General features: G+C 44.1%; 1 long non-coding RNA gene across 2 annotated transcripts; it reads right to left on the bottom strand.

Annotated features, from left to right (window-relative positions):
* Nucleotides 1-15,337: 15,337 nt before the first annotated feature.
* LOC123161511 (uncharacterized) lies at nt 15,338-18,717 on the bottom strand. Of its 2 annotated transcripts, XR_006480732.1 has the most exons (5): nt 18,413-18,717; nt 18,284-18,333; nt 17,667-18,188; nt 16,053-16,155; nt 15,338-15,928 (listed from the first exon to the last, which is right to left on the bottom strand). It is a non-coding gene; the product is annotated as an uncharacterized lncRNA (long non-coding RNA). The 2 variants fall into 2 exon arrangements; XR_006480731.1 differs by having other exon boundaries at nt 15,338-16,155.
* Nucleotides 18,718-19,139: the final 422 nt, after the last annotated feature.

The raw sequence follows: 19,139 nt of genomic DNA, 5'->3' as shown, positions 1-19,139 counted from the left end.
TTACACTGGCACTCTTCGAGTGTTGCTATGACGCGAAATCTTCAGCGCGATTGGTTACTGCGGATCCCGGATCTCACGGGATTCGAAAATTTGGGGAAGCGTGCAAGGCGGAGCGCACCGTAGTAAACGGGACGGATAGACAGGGACGCCTCAATTTCTGCGCCACCTTTTTTGCCATATATCCGGTGCACGACTGTTGCGGGATTTGACAGGATCGCTCGGGCCCACGCGTCAGCCACTCGGAAATAGGCCCTTAAAAGGCGTCGAGACCAAGGCATATGCACTGTGCGCTCTGATACGTCTCCGTTGTATCTATAATTTTTGATTGTTCCATGCCAATATTCTTCCACTTTCATATACTTTTGACAACTTTTTATACTATTTTTTGGGACTAACATATTGATCAAGTGCCCAGTGCCAGTTCCTGTCTGTTGCATGTTTTATGTTTTGCAGAAACCCCATATCAAACGGAGTCCAAACGGGATAAAAAAAGACGGAGAATTGTTTTGGAATATTTATGATTTTTGGGAAGTAAAATCAACGCGAGACGGTGCCCGAGGGGGCCAGGAGATAGGGGGACGCGCCCCTGGGAGGCAGGCGCGCCCTGGAATCTCCTGGGCCCCCCGTAAGGTGGTTGATGCTCTTCTTTTGCCGCAAGAAAGCTAATTTTATGAGAAAGATCTGGGCGAAAGATTCACCCCAATCGGAGTTACAGATCTCCACATATAAAGAAACGGTGAAGGGGCGGAATCTGAGAACGCAGAAACAGAGAGATAGATCCAATCTCGGAGGGGCTCTCGCCCCTCCCACGCCATGGGAGCAAAGGACCAGAGGGGAAACCATTCTCGCATCTAGGGAGAAGGTCAAGGAAGAATAAGAAGAAGGGGGGCTCTCTCCCCCTTGCTTCCGGTGGCGCCGGAACGCCGCCGGGGGCCATCATCATCACCGCGATCTTCACCAACACCTCCATCATCTTCACCAACATCTCCATCACCTTCCCCCATCTATATTCAGTGGTCCACTCTCCCGCAACCCGCTGTACCCTCTTCCTGAACATGGTGCTTTATGCTTCATATTATTATCCAATGATGTGTTGCCATCCTATGATGTCTGAGTAGATTCTCGTTGTCCTATTGGTGGTCGATGAATTGCTATGATTGATTTAATTTGCTTGTGGTTATGTTGCTGTCCTATTGTGTCCCCCGTGTCGTGCAAGCGTGAGGGATTCCCGCTGTAGCGTGTTGCAATATGTTCATGATTCTTTTATGGTGGGTTGCTTGAGTGACAGAAGCATAAACCCGAGTAAGGGGATTGTTGCGTACGGGATAAAAGGGGACTTGATGCTTTAATGCTATGGTTGGGTTTTACCTTAATGAACCTTTAGTAGTTGCAGACGCTTGCTAGAGTTCCAATCATAAGTGCATATGATCCAAGAAGAGAAAGTATGTTAGCTTATGCCTCTCCCACATAAAACTTGCTATCAGTCTAGTAAAGTAGTCAATTGCTTAGGGACAATTTCACAACTCCTACCACCACTTTTCCACACTCGCTATATGTACTTTATTGCATCTTTATCCAAACAGCCCCTACTTTTTATTTACGTGTTCTTTATTATCTTGCAAACCTATCTTATCACACCTACAAAGTACTTCTAGTTTCATACTTGTTCTAGGTAAAGCGAACGTCAAGCGTGCGTAGAGTCGTATCAGTGGCCGATAGGACTTGAGAGAGTATTTGTTGTACCTTTAGCTCCTCATTGGGTTCGACACTCTTACTTATCGAAAGAGGCTACAACTATCCGTATACTTGCGGGTTATCAAGACCTTTTTCTGGCGCCGTTGCTGGGGAGTCATAGCGTGGGGTGAATATTCTCGTGTGTGCTTGTTTGCTTTATCACTAAGTAATTTTCATTTGCTGTTCTAAGTTGTTCTCTATCTTTATTTATGGATATGGAACACGAAATACCAAAAAAATTAGGTGTACTTGCTACTCATGGAGATGGGGTAACTCCTAAAACCCTCGATGATCATCATGTGAGAAATATTTTTACTACTTTGATAATCCTGCGAAAACCCAACTCAACTTTATAATGGGAGACACGTTGGATAAACGTGAATACTTTAGGGATTATCGCTTGACACAAAAAGGGAAACTATTATGGGATCAAATTAATATGTTGCGTTGGTGTGCTCGGGATATATGCTTGAGATATGATATTACTTGTTGCTCTAGGATGAAGGCTCCACACCTTCCCTTTTCATGCAAATGTAATGATAATGAAACCATAGCTTCTTATGCTAATGGTATCTATGATTACTATGATGTGGAACAAATAGAAGAATTTGTTGCTTTTGAGGCTGCTTATGAAATTGAATATTTGCTTGAAAAGTATGAAGCTTTTGATGATGATGGTGTTTATAGGCCTGAAAATCTTGCTATACTTAGATATTGCTATGAAAATTATGAATAAAATTACAATATTAATGCATTTATTGAGAAGGTCTCCGCTGTCCAAGAGGAGAATAATATTTTGCAGGAAGCTATGGAAGAAGAAATTGATGAAACTATGAGCTCATTGGATGAAAAAGATGATGAGGAGAGCGAAGAACAAAAGGAGGAAGAGCGGATTGATCACCCGTGCCCACCTTCTAATGAGACTAACTCTTCAACTCATACATTGTTTAATTCCCCTTCGTGCTTACCGAAGGATGATTGCTATGATGATTGTTATGATCCCGTTGATTCTCTTGAAATATCCCTTTTTGATGATGCTTGCTATGCTTGTGGCCAAGATGCCAATATGAATTATGCTTATGGAGATGAACTTGCTATAGTTCCTTATGTTAAACATGAAATTGTTGCTATTGCACCCACGCATGATAGTCCTATTATCTTTTTGAATTCTCTCGACTACACTATATCGGAGAAGTTTGCGCTTAGTAAGGATTATATTCATGGGTTGCCTTTTACCGTTGCACATGATGATTTTGATAGATATAATATGCATGTGCTTGCTACTCCTATTTGCAATTATTATGAGAGAGGAACTATATCTCCACCTCTCTATGTTTCCAACACAATAGAATTGCAAGAAACTGCTCATACTATGCATTGGCCTTTACTTGGTGTGCATGAATTGTTCTTTTATGACATGTCGATGCATAGGAAGAGAGTTAGACTTCGTTATTTCTTGATATATGTTACTTTGTGCTCACTACTAAATTACAAATCATTGTTAATTAAAATTGGCTTTGATATACCTTGGGATCCGGGTGGATTCATTACTTGAGCACTAAATGCCTAGCTTAATGGCTTTAAAGAAAGCGCTGCCAGGGAGACAACCCGGAAGTTTTAGAGAGTCATTTATTTCTGTTGAGTGCTTTTATGTAGTATAAAAACAAAAAAATAAAGAGGGGAACCTAAAAACTTTTCAAAAAGGAAAGTGAAAGTGAGAAAGACAAGCATTGTTGAAGTGGGAGCTAGCCTTGAACTTTGTTCATGCTCACGGAAACATTGCGAATCTTAATTACAGGAACTTTTCAACAAAAATAATTATCCCCTTGTACAATTCCATTGTATTATAAAAATAATGTGCCAAGGTTTGCCTTTAGGATGTTTACGATACTTGTTGGCTTGTACGGTGCAGGACAAAAACTTTGGCTGTAGTGCACGATTTTACATTTTTAACTGGAACGTCAATTGGTTCTGTTTCCATCTGAAATGTCTTTCTATACAACTTGTTTATTTTTACTAATTTTGGTAGAATTTTTGGGTTACCATAAGTTTGGTGGATGTTCAGATTTCTACAGACTGTTTTGTTTTTGACAGATTCGGGGTTTAATGCATAGTTTGCTTGTTTTGATGAAACTATCAATTTCTATTAGTGGATTAAGCCATGAAAAAGCTATATTACAGTAGACAGAATGCAAAAACAAATATGAATTGGTTTGCAATAGTACTTAGAGTGGTGATTTGCTTTATTATACTAACGGATCTTACTGAGTTTTCTGTTGAAGTTTTGTGTGGATGAAGTGTCTAAACGAGGAGGTCTCGATATGAGGAAAAGGAAGAGAGGCAAGAGCTCAAGCATGGGTATGCCCGAGGCACCCCAATTAAATATTCAAGGAGACTCAAGCGTCTAAGCTTGGGGATGCCCCGAAAGGCATCCCCTCTTCCTTCAACAAGTATCGATATGTTTTCGTATTCGTTTCGTTCGTGCGATATGTGCAAGTCTTGGAGCGTCTTTTGCATTTAGTTTTCATTTTTCTTCTATGCACCATGCTGATATGAGATAGTCCTTGGTTGATTTATAGAATGCTCATTACACTTCACTTAAATCTTTTGAGTATGGCTTTATAGAATGCTTCATGCGCTTCACTTATATCATTTGAAGTCTGGATTGCCTGTTTCTCTTCACATAGAAAACCGCCATTTGTAGAATGCTCTTTTGCTGCACTTATATTTGTTAGAGCATGGGAGTATCTTTTGTAGAAAGAATTGAACTCTCTTGCTTCACTTATATCTATTTAGAGAGATGACAGGAATTGGTCATTCACATGGTTAGTCATAAAATCCTACATAAACTTGTAGATCGCTGAATATGATATGTTTGATTCCTTGCAATAGTTTTGCGATATAAAGATTGTGATATTAGAGTCATGCTAGTGGGTGTTTGTGGATTAGTAGAAATACTTGTGTTGAGGTTTGTGATTCCCGTAGCATGCACGTATGGTGAACCGCTTTGTGATGAAGTTGGAGCACAATTTTATTTATTGATTGTCTTCCCTATGAGTGGTGGTCGGGGACGAGCGATGGTCTTTTCCTACCAATCTATCCCCCTAGGAGCATGCGCGTAGTACTTTATTTTCAATGGCTTGTAGATTTTTGCAATAAGTATATGAGTTCTTTATGACTAATGTTGAGTCCATGGATTATACACACTCTCACCCTTCCATCATTGCTAGCCTCTTCGATACCGTGCATTTCCCTTTCTCACCTTGAGAGTTGGTGCAAACTTCGCCGGTGCATCCAAACCCCGTGATACGATATGCTCTATCACACATAAGCCTCCTTATATATTCCTCAAAACAGCCACCATACCTACCTATCATGGCATTTCCATGGCCATTCCGAGATATATTGCCATGCAACTTTCATCATCATCATCATATTCATGACTTGAGCATTCATTGTCATATTGCTTTGCATGATCGCAAGATAGCTAGCATGATGTTCATGGCTTGTCCGTTTTTTGATGTCATTGCTATGCTAGATCATTGCACATCCTGGTACACCGCCGGAGGCATCCATATAGAGTCATATCTTTGTTCCAGATATTGAGTTGTAAGTAAATAAAAGTGTGATGATCATCATTATTAGAGCATTGCCCCAGTGAGGAAAGGATGAAGGAGACTATGATTCCCCCACAAGTCGAGATGAGACTCCGGACTTTATGAAAAATAAAAGAGGCCAAAGAAGCCCACCAAAAAAAAGAGAAAATAAAAAAAATGAGAGAAAAAGAGAGAAGGGGCAATGCTAATATCCTTTTACCACACTTGTGCTTCAAAGTAGCACCATGTTCTTCATAGAGAGAGTCTCCTATGCTTTCACTTTCATATACTAGTGGGAATTTTCATTAAAGAACTTGGCTTGTATATTCTGATGACGGGCTTCCTCAAATGTCCGAGGTCTTCATGAGAAAGCAAGTTGGATGCACACCCGCTTAGTTTCGCTTTGAGCTTTCATACACTTATAGCTCTTAGTGCATCCGTTGCATGGGAATCCATACTCCTTGCATTGATATCAATTGATGGGCATATCCATAGCCCATTGATTAGCCGCGTCGATGTGAGACTTTCTCCTTTTTTGTCTTCTCCACATAACCTCCACCATCATATTCTATTCCACCTATAGTGCTATATCCATGGCTCACGCTCATGTATTGCGTGAAAGTTGAAAAAGTTTGAGATTATTAAAGTATGAAACAATTGCTTCGCTTGTCATCGGGGTTGTGCATGATTAAATACTTTGTGTGATGAAGATAGAGCAACAGCCAGAATATATGATTTTGTAGGGATAACTTTCTTTGGCCATGTTGTTTTGAAAAGACATGATTGCTTTATTGGTACGCTCGAAGTATTATTGTTTTTATGTCAAATGATAGACTATTGCTTTGAATCACTCGTGTCTTAATATTCATGCCACGATTAGACATATGATCAAGATTATGCTAGGTAGCATTCCACATCAAAAGTTTTCTTTTTATCATTTACCTACTCGAGGACAAGCAGGAATTAAGCTTGTGGATGCTGATATGTATCCATCGTATCTATAATTTTCGATTGTTCCATGCCAATATTCTTCCACTTTCATATACTTTTGGCAACTTTTTATACTATTTTTTGGGACTAACATATTGATCAAGTGCCCAGTGCCAGTTCCTGTCTGTTGCATGTTTTATGTTTCGCAGAAACTCCATATCAAACGGAGTCCGAACGGGATAAAAACGGACGGAGAATTATTTTGGAATGTTTATGATTTTTGGGAAGTAAAATCAACGCGAGACAGTGCCCAAGGGGGCCAGGAGATAGGGGGCGCACCCTGGACTCTCCTGGGCCACCCGTAAGGTGGTTGATGCTCTTCTTTTGCCGCAAGAAAGCTAATTTTATAAGAAAGATCTGGGCGAAAGATTCACCCCAATCGGAGTTACGGATCTCCGGATATAAAAGAAACGGTGAAGGGGCATAATCTGAGAACGCAGAAACAGAGAGATAGATCCAATCTCGGAGGGGCTCTTGCCCCTCCCACGCCATGGGATCCAAGAACCAGAGGGGAAACCCTTCTCCCATCTAGGGAGAAGGTCAAGGAAGAAGAAGAAGAAGGGGGGCTCTCTCCCCCTTGCTTCCGGTGCTGCCGAAACGCCGCCGGGGGCCATCATCATCACCGCGATCTTCACCAACACCTCCATCATCTTCACCAACATCTCCATCACCTTCCCCCATCTATAATCAGCGGTCCACTCTCCCACAACCCGCTGTACCCTCTACTTGAACAGGTGCTTTATGCTTCATATTATTATCCGATGATGTGTTGCCATCCTATGATGTCTGAGTAGATTTTCGTTGTCCTATTGGTGGTTGATGAATTGCTATGATTGATTTAATTTGCTTGTGGTTATGTTGCTGTCCTATTGTGCCCTCCGTGTCGCACAAGCGTGAGGGATTCCCGCTGTAGCGTGTTGCAATACGTTCATGATTCTTTTATGGTGGGTTGCTTGAGTGACAGAAGCATAAACCCGAGTAAGGGGATTGTTGCGTACGGGATAAAAGGGGACTTGATGCTTTAATGCTATGGTTGGGTTTTACCTTAATGAATCTTTAGTAGTTGCGGACGCTTTCTAGAGTTCCAATCGGAAGTGCATATGATCCAAGAAGATAAAGTATGTTAGCTTATACCTCTCCCACATAAAACTTGCTATCAGTCTAGTAAAGTAGTCAATTGTTTAGGGACAATTTCACAACTCCTACCACAACTTTTCCACACTCGCTATATTTACTTTATTTACGTGTTCTTTATTATCTTGCAAACCTATCCTATCACACCTACAAATTATTTCTAGTTTCATACTTCATCTAGGTAAAGCGAACGTCAAGCATGCGTAGAGTCGTATCAGTGGACGATAGGACTTGAGAGAGCATTTGTTCTACCTTTAGCTCCTCGTTGGGTTCGACACTCTTACTTATCGAAAGAGGCTACAACTATACCGTATACTTGCGGGTTATCAGCTCCCATTCCCCTTCTTCTTCCTCTGCCTCTCCACCGCATCCTCTTTCGCCCTCGACGCCGCCACTCCGCTAGTTGATACGTCTCCAACGTATCTATAATTTTTGATTGCTCCATGCTATTATTTTACCTGTTTTGGATGTTTATGGGCTTTAATTTACACTTATATATCATTTTTGGGACTAACCTACTAACCGGAGGCCCAGCCCAAATTGTTGTTTTCTTGCCTATTTCAGTGTTTCGAAGAAAAGGAATATCAAACGGAGTCCAAACGGAATGGAACCTTCAGGAGAGTTATTTTTGGAACGGAAGCAATCCAGGGGACTTGGAGTGCACGTAAGGGAAGCAACGAGGAAGCCACGAGGCAGGGAGGCGCGCCCTACCCCCCTAGGAGCGCCCCCACCCTCATGGTCCCTTCGTGGCTCCCCTGACCGACTTCTTTCGCCTATATATGTCCATATACCCTAAAAACATCGAGGAGCACAATAGATCGGGAGTTCTGCCGTCGCAAGCCTTTGTAGCCACCAAAAACCAATCAGGACCCTGTTTTGGCACCCTGTCGGAGGGGGATCCCTCACCGGTGGCCTTCTTCATCATCCCGGCACTCTCCATGATGAGGAGGGAGTAGTTCACCCTCGGGGCTGAGGGTATGTACCAGTATCTATGTGTTTGATCTCTCTCTCTCGTGTTCTTGAGGTGTTACGATCTTGATGTATCACGAGCTTTGCTATTATAGGTTGATCTTATGATGTTTCTCCCCCTATGCTCTCTTGTAATGGATTGAGTTTTCCCTTTGAAGTTGTCTTGTCGGATTGAGTCTTTAAGGACTTGAGAACACTTGATGTATGTCTTGTCATGCTTATCTGTGGTGACAATGGGATATTCATGTGATCTACTTGATGTATGTTTTGGTGATCAACTTGCAGGTTCAATGAACTTATGCATAGGGGTTGGCACACGTTTTCGTCTTGACTCTCCGGTAGAAACTTTGGGGCACTCTTTGAAGTACTTTGTGTTGGTTGAATAGATGAATCTGAGATTGTGTGGTGCATATCGTATAATCATGCCCACGGATACTTGAGGTGACATTGGAGTATCTAGGTGACATTAGGGTTTTGGTTGATTTGTGTCTTAAGGTGTTATTCTAGTACGAACTCTATGATAAATCGAACGGAAAGAATAGCTTTGTGTTATTTTACTACGAACTCTTGAATAGATTGATCCGAAAGGATAACTTTGAGGTGGTTTCGTACCCTACAATAATCTCTTCATTTGTTCTCCGCTATTAGTGACTTTGGAGTGACTCTTTGTTGCATGCTGAGGGATAGTTATATGATCCAGTTATGTTATTATTGTTGAGAGAACTTGCACTAGTGAAAGTATGAACCCTAGGCCTTGTTTCCTAGCATTGCAATACCGTTTGTGCTCACTTTTATCATTAGTTACCTTGCTGTTTTTATATTTTCAGATTACAAAAACCTATATCTACCATCCATATTGCACGTGTATCACCATCTCTTCGCCGAACTAGTGCACCTATACAATTTACCATTGTATTTGGTGTGTTGGGGACACAAGAGACTCTTTGTTATTTGGTTGCAGGGTTGCTTGAGAGAGACCACTTGATTGATAAACCTTAGGTCATCCACTTGAGGGAAATTTTCTACTGTCCTACAAACCTATGCACTTGGAGGCCCAACAACGTCTACAAGAAGAAGGTTTTGTAGTAGACATCACTAGTGCATAGCCCGCCACCATGGTGAAGGACAAGACGGCGGCGCTGGAGCGCGCAAAAAAGGCGACAGCGATGACGAAGGGCAAGAAGATGAATTGGGGGTCGTCGTCGAGGTCCGGGCTGCCGCTGGGTTGGATTCAGGGAGACTGGATATGATCTACCCTCCGGCCAGAAGATCTGGAAGATCTGGCTGCCACTGGTTTGATCGCCGCCAGGGCTGCGAGGCTGCCGGGGGGTGAGATAGAACCTCAGCCGCGGTCGGGTGAGTGTGTCCTTCTTGCTACCCATGTCGACCGTGGCTTCTCCCTTCCTCCGCATCCTTTCTTATGGGGTTTTCTGAACTTTTTCGATGCTCAGCTTCACCACTTCTCTCCCAATACCATCACGTATCTTGTTGCGTTCGTGTATATGTGTCAAAACTTCTTGGGTTGTCAACCGCACTGGGGTATCTTCAAACACATTTTCACAGTGCGCTCCCAGACCGTGAAGAAGGAAAATCCGAGTGACGAGAGGACGCACGTGATCCAGATGTGTAGGGGTTTAGGGATCCAGATGAGGAAGAGGAGCACTTTTCCTCCCATGACACTTCCTGAGTCGTTCAGGGGCTGGCAGTCGACCTGGTTCTACTGCCAGGATATTGCGACCCACGGTCAGTCGACCAATCTTCCTCCTTTTACCCTCGATCGAGCCCAACAACCTTCTTCACTGACCGTGACCGCAATGGAGAAAGTAGAGACGGACATGTTGGTCGAGAGGGTAGTCCAGTTGGTCCGTTAGGGTGTAACTGGCATGGATTTACTGGAGGTGTTTCTCAGTCAACGCATCCAGCCGCTCCAAGCCCGTGACCACTCGATGTGGATGTACTCGGGCTCCAATGACACCGCTTGGGTCCACCCAGAGGAGGTTCCAGATGAGATGGTGGCCCTACGGCTAAAGAGCATTACCAGAAACAAAGGTAACCCCCGGGGCCAGGAGACTTGACCCATTCGACACCGAGAACCAGCCGGACAAGGTCTGATCCTTGTTACCGATTGTGCTTCATTCTGTTTTTGCGACACAGATGTTTGATTGACTTCTTGCCTTGCAGGTTTACACTGAGATATATTCGATGCCGAACGAGGAACAAGCCCAGGAGCAAGTCCAGGAGGGAGCGGATAGCGCAGAAGAGAGCGGCGACTGGCAATCCCCTGATGACGATCATGAGGAAGAGAGTGATGAGTCGGACGATGAAGAAGAGGAGGTCGACTCACCACCTCGTACAGAGCGCTGATCCATGCAGTCCCATGTTCCAGCGGGCGGGCGTAACAAACCTGTGGCTCCGAGCACACAAGTGCATAAGCGCACTCAGACTTCGACTCCGGAGCCGTCGGAGAAGGTCGCCAAGCAGCCCAAGGTTGCCCCTTCAAAGTCTCGGAAGGCCTTTCCCAAGATCAAGATGGACGTTCATGTTGCTTCTGCGTGAGTGTTCTGTCTTTCTATGTTTTCCTAGTGAATCATACTTCTGCTCTAACCGAGTGGATTACGAACTTTCCAGTGTTGCAACTTCTGGGACCTCCATGGATATTGACAAAGTCCAAGACGATGAAGAGACTGATGATGCGGCAACTTCCAAAGCTGGTACGATCTTGCAATCTTGAACTTGTTCTGTCGACTGGGTTGTCGGTCGATTGAGTTCCTATGGTTGCATTTTGTTGTAGCTCCGCGGGATGTCATAGAGCTTCTAGACAACGATGAAGAAGTGCCTCTGAAGACTACAGGAAGGAGGGGCAGGGCTTCGAGCAGGAGGACGGCCGTGAGCTAGGAGCCTCAGTCGACATCAGCACCGGAGGCAGTGGTCCAGCGATCCGGATCGGACCAATGTTACTTTTGTCAATCCATTGTCGACTGAATGTCCCTCGGCTTCAACTGCTCAAGTCTCCGCTTCACCTGCACAGCTCCATGCTTCATATCCTGTGATTGCTCCGACTGTATTACCATCATCGCTCTTTGCTGCATATCACACTCCAGATGACCTGTCGAGTGCCGCCAGGGAAGCCCTTCTCCAAGCAAACCTTATGATGGAGCAGATGAAGGTGGTGCATGAGGCCAGTCGGGTTGCCTACAATGCCATCTCCGCTCTGCATGTCAATGTCAAGGTCAGTTGGTTTTCGACTGGTCTCTCGGTTAGTGGTAGTTGCAACTGCTGCTTCATTGTCCGTAAGGTGTCCCTGGATGAGCATTTTGGAACCTTTATGTGCATCTATCATGGGTCTGCATTTCGCATCTAATCACCCACTGGGTGTTTTGGCTTAGTGTTGAATAGTTCTTCCACTTCAGTCGAGTGTTTTTCTGAACCAGTGGGGGCACGCAGAGTGCACCCACTAGGTGTAGTCCCCGAGACCACCGTCGGGTGTTTGATGTGGTGGGGGTCTTTGTCGAATGTTACTTCATTGTTCTTTCACTCGGTTGAATAGCTCGATCCGAGTGGACTCCAGACCAGTGGGGGCACGCTGAGTGCACCCACTGGGTGTGGTCCCCGAGACCGCGGTCGACTGCTGGTAGTCGGCTGGGGTCTGAGAATCTCTCTCTCTCCCTCTCTCTCTGTCTCTTTGCATACTCATGCTGGGCAGACCATGCAGAGTGGAAAACCAGATCTGTGGGGGCACGCCAAGTGCACCCACTGGGTGTAGTCCCCGAGACTACTGTTGAATGTTTGATTTGACGGTAGTCTTAGAGCAATTTTCGTTGTGATTGAGCTTTGTTTCTGTCGACTGACATATCTTATTTGTTGGCCGTAGAAATCTTGTGATCTTGGAGCCCAATTTGCTGAACTGGAGAAGAAGCAGATCAGCCTCAACTTCGACCTGGAGCTGGCCAAGAAAAATCTCCATAAGGCCCAGGAAGAAGCAGCTACCATGGGAGGTAATAATTCGTCAACTGTCCACCTTATGATTTTTTTTTCTTTTAGTCTCTTGAACTGAGTGACTCCACTCGAACAGATGTGCGTAGTGAAACCCGTCAACTCCAAGCTCGTATGAAGAATGTTATTTCTTTAGAGAAAATGAAGCAGGCTCTAGAGAAGAAGGATCAAGACCTTGCCGCAGCACAAAAGGAGGCTCGAGAGAAAACGACACTTGCCAATAAGAAGCTGACCTCATTCAACAAGTTGGAAGAGGAGAACTCCAAGCTGAAGACTACCATTACTGAAGCCAACAAGGAGGTTGCGAGGCTGAAGAAGGACAAGGATACCTTGACTGACGAGGTTGGGAGTCTCACGGCAAAAAAGGGCGAGCTGGAGGTTTATCTGGGACGGCTTGCTGAGAAACTGGTCTTGAAGCTTGAAGGTATTTCCTCTTGTCCGACTGATTTGCCGATGTCGACTGACACATCTTATTAAACTGTTGACTCACCGCTTTTCTGACTATGCAGAACTCTATCAAGACTTCGAAGCAAAGACTGGGCAGATCGAGATGGGTCTTCACCCCATAAACTCTCCTGTCAAAGATGACGTCGCGATGAACGTGTTGCGATTAGAGTCTCGTATAGACAGTGCTGTGGATTATCTTGCTCGTTTGAAGGTGGCAATGTCACGGATTGACTCTGAACTCTGGCCCCAAGCGGAATTCCAAAAAGATCTCGAGTCTCTGATGACTCGGTTGAATGAAATCCCTGGTCGAGTGCAAGAGTGGAAGAAGTCGTTTGCTCGCTGTGGCGCCGATGTTGCTCTGTCGTTGGTCCGAGTCCATTGCAAGGATGTCGGAGAAGACAAGCTGGTGGCTCTCAAGGTTGCCAATGCTAAGAAGATCAGCTTCCAGTCCTTCATGGACACCTTCATCGACGCCACCACTCATATCGCAGACAACATTGATCTTGATAGTTTCGTCGAACCAGCAAGTCCTCCTCCCGCTGAGTGAACAAACATTGTGCCCCACCTTTATTTGCCTCGGAATGATGAGTGATTTTGTAACCGTTAAACTCTTTCAGTCCTGATGCCTGAGTACTTCTGTCCGCTGTGGTTCTGAACTTTTTGCGGGATTTATCTGAACATGGTTTTCTTTGAATATGGAGGCTTTGCCTTTATCGCTTTCGGATGTTTTTCGATTCCGAGTGGAACTTGACCATTCCACTCTTCGTCGAGTGGATCAGACGACATGATCGATCGACACCTCGTCGTCCTTGCGGATCGGGATGGAGTGTACGTTGTACTTGTGACGCAGCTCTGACGATGTGTTCAGTCGACACCTCGTCGTCTTTGCGGATCGGGATGGAGCGCACATTGTACTTGTGACGTAGCTCAGAAGGTCTTTGTGACTTAGGCGAGTTCGGGGTCGCGGCTAAGCCTTTGAGTGGGAGGATTGCTCTCCACTCGGAATGTTCTTTAACTCAGGCAAGTACGGGGTCGCAGCTAAGCCCCCGAGTGGGAGGATTGCTCTCCATTCGGAATGTTTTTGAACTTAGGCGAGTACGGGGTCACAGCTAAGCCCCCGAGTGGGAGGATTGCTCTCCACTCAGAATGTTTTTTAACTTAGGCGAGTACGGGGTCGCAGCTAAACCACCGAGTGGGAGGATTGCTCTCCACTCGGAGCATTTTTTTAACTTAGGCGAGTACGGGGTCGCAGCTAAGTGATACGTATCCAACGTATCTATAATTTTTGATTGTTCCATGCTATTATATTATCTGTTTTGGATGTTTAATGGGCTTTATTATACACTTTTATACTATTTTTGGGACTAGCCTATTAACCGGAGGCCCAGTCCAAATTGTTGTTTTTTTGCCTATTTCAGGGTTTTGCAGAAAAGGAATATCAAACGGAGTCCAAACGGAATGAAACCTTCGGGAGAGTCATTTTTGGAACAAACACAATCCAGGAGACTTGGAGTGGACATCAAGGAAGCAACGAGGCGACCACGAGGTAGGGAGGCGCGCCCAGGAGGTAGGCGCGCCCCCCACCCTCATGGGCCCCTCGTGGCTCCCCTGACCAACTTCTTTCGCCTATATATACTCATATACCCTGTAAACATCCGGGAGCACCACGAAACCCTAATTCTGCCGTCGCAAGCCTCTATAGCCACCAAAAACCTCTCGGGAGCCCATTCCGGCACCCTGCCGGAGGGGGAATCCATCACCAGTGGCCATCTTCATCATCCCGGCACTCTTCATGACGAAGAGGGAGTAGTTCACCCTCGGGGCTGAGAGTATGTACCAGTAGCTATGTGTTTGATCTCTCTCTCTCTTTCTCTCTCTCTCGTGTTCTTGATTTGGCATGATCTTGATGTATCGCGAGCTTTGCTATTATAGTTGGATCCTATGATGTTTCTTCCCCTCTACTCTCTTGAGTTTTCCCTTTGAAGTTATCTTTCGTCTTCGTCCATCGGTAACTTTACTTAATGCTATATTTTATTCACCACATGATATGTGTTTTGCTTGGAGCATCTTGTACGATTTGAGTCTTTGCTTTTTAGTTTACCACAATTATCCTTGTTGTACACACCTTTCGGAGAGACACACATGAATCCGAATTTATTAGAACTAGATGACCCGGTTACGCCAATGGCGCAAGAAGCCAATTAGAAGTGATGATGGTGGTGATTAAGTAGGAGATGTAGATGGAAGTTAATGGAATGTGGATTGCATAACAAATAGTGGATATTCATTGACGATCAGAGCAATATAAATGGAAATTCCTTATCTATATTGGCCACAAAAACACAAACCTGGTCACCCGAATATAAGAAAATATTGGCACTAAACAACAGAGAGTGAATGCAGTTGGCATAGATATATCACATGGATCTAACATAGCATGGAGTGGAGAACTCAACAGTGGTTTAATTTACATGTGTCATCGCCGTAGTAACTAATAAATAAATATATAGATGGGTAGTGTATAGTTCAAAGTTCACCAACAGGACAAAAGAGGAGCATGAATGATTGGTACTTGAATCGTTGCATTTATCGCTGGTCATTTAAAGCGGGCTGTTGTAGCTAGTAGCATCTGCATTTTCCAAAGATACATAGGTTATGGAAGTAGACTCTTTAAAAGGGATAAAACCCTATGTTTCAAATCAGCTGCATAGAGTCATCAATTGTTCAGATGAGCAAGTTCATTCTGCACGTCGACAATAGCTTTGTTGTGTTGAAAGAAGGCAGCAGCTTTGCTAAGGTCATTGCCATGTTTAGAACTGGTTGAGCATACACCGTTTTTAGCTATGCGATAAATCCCGGCAAAAGTGTTTTGGACTTGATACATATAGCCTGCAAAGCCTTTGCTAAGATCTCTGATCTTTGAATTATGTTCTTTGATCTCCTTTCTTTCTCCCTTAACAAACCAATTAGATGCAGTCCTGTTTCCTTTAGTTTCAGTTTGTTGTAACTATAGTCCTTGAGAACCTTGCCACGCAGAGTCTCCATGCATCTGATAACTCGAGCAGCTGCAACATACATTACATCTTCTATGGTATTAGATGAATACCCAGAATCCCCTATAGTGCCATTGCTTCAGCATCATGTCACTGATGCTGCATGCTGATATGGAACTTGATTGTAACTGCAAACCTCTGTCCAACTTTGCAGCAGAAAAACTGGTGGTGGGAGCCGCAGCTTAATGAACATGAGAGTATGAATTTGTCCGTAATGTCAACCACCTCCCTAATAGGATCTGTGCACACATAAAAACGAAATCAAACCAGATACTGGAACCATTTTATGTGCGAGCAATAATTATCTAAAAGTAGATACTTACATGGCATATTTATACATAATAAATCATATGTAGTAGATCTAAAGAACATGCAAGTATGTACTCAGATAGTATGTTCATATACAATGGTTTATATTTCTAGTTAATGCTAGGTTCATGGCTTCATATGAGATAACCTGGCAACCGAGGCACAAATAGCAGAGAGATAAAGCTGGCAACTAATACGTATAATCATCTTCAAGGAAAGGCAAGAAAATAGCAAAGCTTTAGCTATTTCATCAGCAAGAAACCAAATTTAGAAATCAAAGTCCAAACAGAGAATAAAAGTTCCCCTATAGAGCTTATAGGCAAAGAGGTAAAAGCAAGTAGATCTAAACACCAATGCCAATGTAAAATGGTATCCATAAGCAGTAGCTTCAGATCCTAAAATTCATCAGCACTGTAGCCACATAATTTTCACTCTTCTGTCTATTTCCCCTTTCCTATCATTCAACTCTCTGTTTTTTGGATCTTCATAAACACCGAAAGTCTCAAGGATTTACATGCACATTAGAAATTAAACTTGCCTTAGCATTCTATTTGTCAACCGCACCAAAAGAGAGAAAGCCACATGCATCCAGGGCGAAGATGAACTCGCACGTATGTACACTGGGAAGCATGCATATGAAAGTTAGAAGCATACATTTACCTATGCTTGTAATCACTATGAATAGAATTAGCAACTACGCGTTCAAAAAAAAGAATTAGCAACTACTATTTATTCGTTACTTGAATGGAATCAACAGTGACTTTCATGCATTGCATATACAACAGCGGCCCTATATGCCCCCTTTGCCTTATCATAACTACTTCTACTAATTGTTGACTGGGCTTGGCTGCTGTCTAAATAAAGGCAACTGCATTCAAGCACAACACAGTACCTCCTAATGTTGAAGCTTTAATTAATAGAAGCAAGCATCTGCCAGTTTATTAAAGGAAGAACACCACGCCTGAAATACGGCAGGTGTATCAACTTAATCCACACACATAAATCCGTGGTCACACCACCACCGTCACACCTAAAAACTTAGGAAAAGTCTGTAGTCAATTTCACAATTATAAATACTATGTTTTCACCTTAAACTATCACAAAAGAGACAAATAAAAACACAACAGTAATATAAATGCAGACCAATGCACAACACATCAGGTGAAGATTTCCAAAGATAAGCAATCATATCAGTTTAGTTGCACACAACATGTTCATACAACTACTTCCACAAACAGTTCCAGTAGGCTTTCATAAACTCACTCCCACGAATCCATCCCTTGTGAGTAAACAACAACCACTACCCAATCACTTATCCAGAATGACCCAAAGCACGAAACTGAACATAACTCTATGACCACACTGTTCTGAAATATTTTTCTTCTTCAAGCTAATCAAGCCTGAAGAAAAGCAATTAATAAATTCATCCAAACTAAATTACCTTCTTAGCTACTTTAATGGAGCATAGTAAGCATGTTGTCTGGACCCCCTTTTTAGGCAGCGATGCATGCACATTTTACACAGTAGCTTGCATAACCTGCTCAGCTTGCTTAACCCAGAGATATAATGACCACCAGGGTGGCCCTGAGTAATAGAACAGCTATACGATCCCATGTGTCAGTAACCTGCTTGGCAACCCAAGCGCACAAATAGACGTGCAAGGAGAAGCAGAATGACACCTAACAATCGATACGACAGTGTTACAGAATTGAAAGGCAAAAGAACCAAATGGATTCATCTCAAGCAAGGCAGCAGCAGGAATGCAACCAACCCTCGCGTCTTCCTTACAGCATGAAGAGAACTTTAGAGAAGCAAAGTAAATGCAAAATAAGGACTCGGTGGGCTAAATCTGACAGATCGCATCAACCAAGATATTAAAAAGAGCTAACATGTTGTTAGCCTCCTTGCAACTGTTCAGAGATCACCATCATACTGCACTTGGTCAGTCGAATGATCCTCCCACCTGCCATAACAGGAGCTTACCAAAGTAAGTTGACAAAAATTTAAGAAACAAGAACAAGCAGAACATCGCAAGGGAAAACGCTCAAAGCACCAAACCTGCTCATTGTCGCTTGAGCCCCAACATACTGTCACAAACATAGTCGGTTCTAGAGAAAGAGAAGTAATAACATTGTAAGAATCATGAGGGGCCAACTTGAGGAGTGTGGTGAGGTCGGATCAGGGTACCTCAAGTGTCCTGCACCTTGTCGAGGTAGACGAAGGCGACGCCACCCTCGCCGATCTGAGGACTTAAGGCGGCGCTCGTTGATCGACACATCAGCGCCGCCGGTCTCTGCGTCATAGACGAAGCCTGTGGTGGGGCGGCGGCCGGCCGGCGTCGCCTATCCCGCTGCGCTCCGGTGCCGATGCTTGACCTCCCATCACCTAGGGACGGCTCCCTCCTTGATCTCTCCTCCTCTCCTTTGACGCTGAACTCCGGTGTGGGACTGCGATAGAAGCTGCTCTGTCAGCTGAGTGGCTACTCTGGTGAGATGGTAAGAGCAAGTACAATAAGGTGATGTAGGCGGGCTGTAAGACATTAAATATTATATTCTTGCTTACTTGGAAGAGAGAAGAGAAAAGAGAAGAGAAGCGGGCTACTAGTTAACAGCCGGCTGCAGCAGGTGCTCTTAGGTACTTTGTGAGAGAGTGGGGTGGTCCATGTATCAACAAAGTAGTACATATTGATATCTAGCTATTGTACTTGTTGGCTATAAGCTTAACTATATGTGACATGGCAACATCATACGACCATCAGCTGGCTATATTATTAACCATGCTCTAAGGGCGGGGGAGAGGCGAGGGCTGCACGCGATGTGACCGGGGCACAGAGAGTGGGGGAAGAGGAGGGCGTGGGGCTCGAGGAAGGCTGATTGGTTCTCTGTACCCACGAAACAGCAGAAATCGCATATCT

This window comes from Triticum aestivum, chromosome 7B (genome assembly GCF_018294505.1).
Source record: "Triticum aestivum cultivar Chinese Spring chromosome 7B, IWGSC CS RefSeq v2.1, whole genome shotgun sequence".
Lineage (NCBI taxonomy): Eukaryota > Viridiplantae > Streptophyta > Magnoliopsida > Poales > Poaceae > Triticum > Triticum aestivum.
Note: the sequence above shows the minus strand (reverse complement) of the source record. Positions and strands in the feature narration are given on the sequence as shown.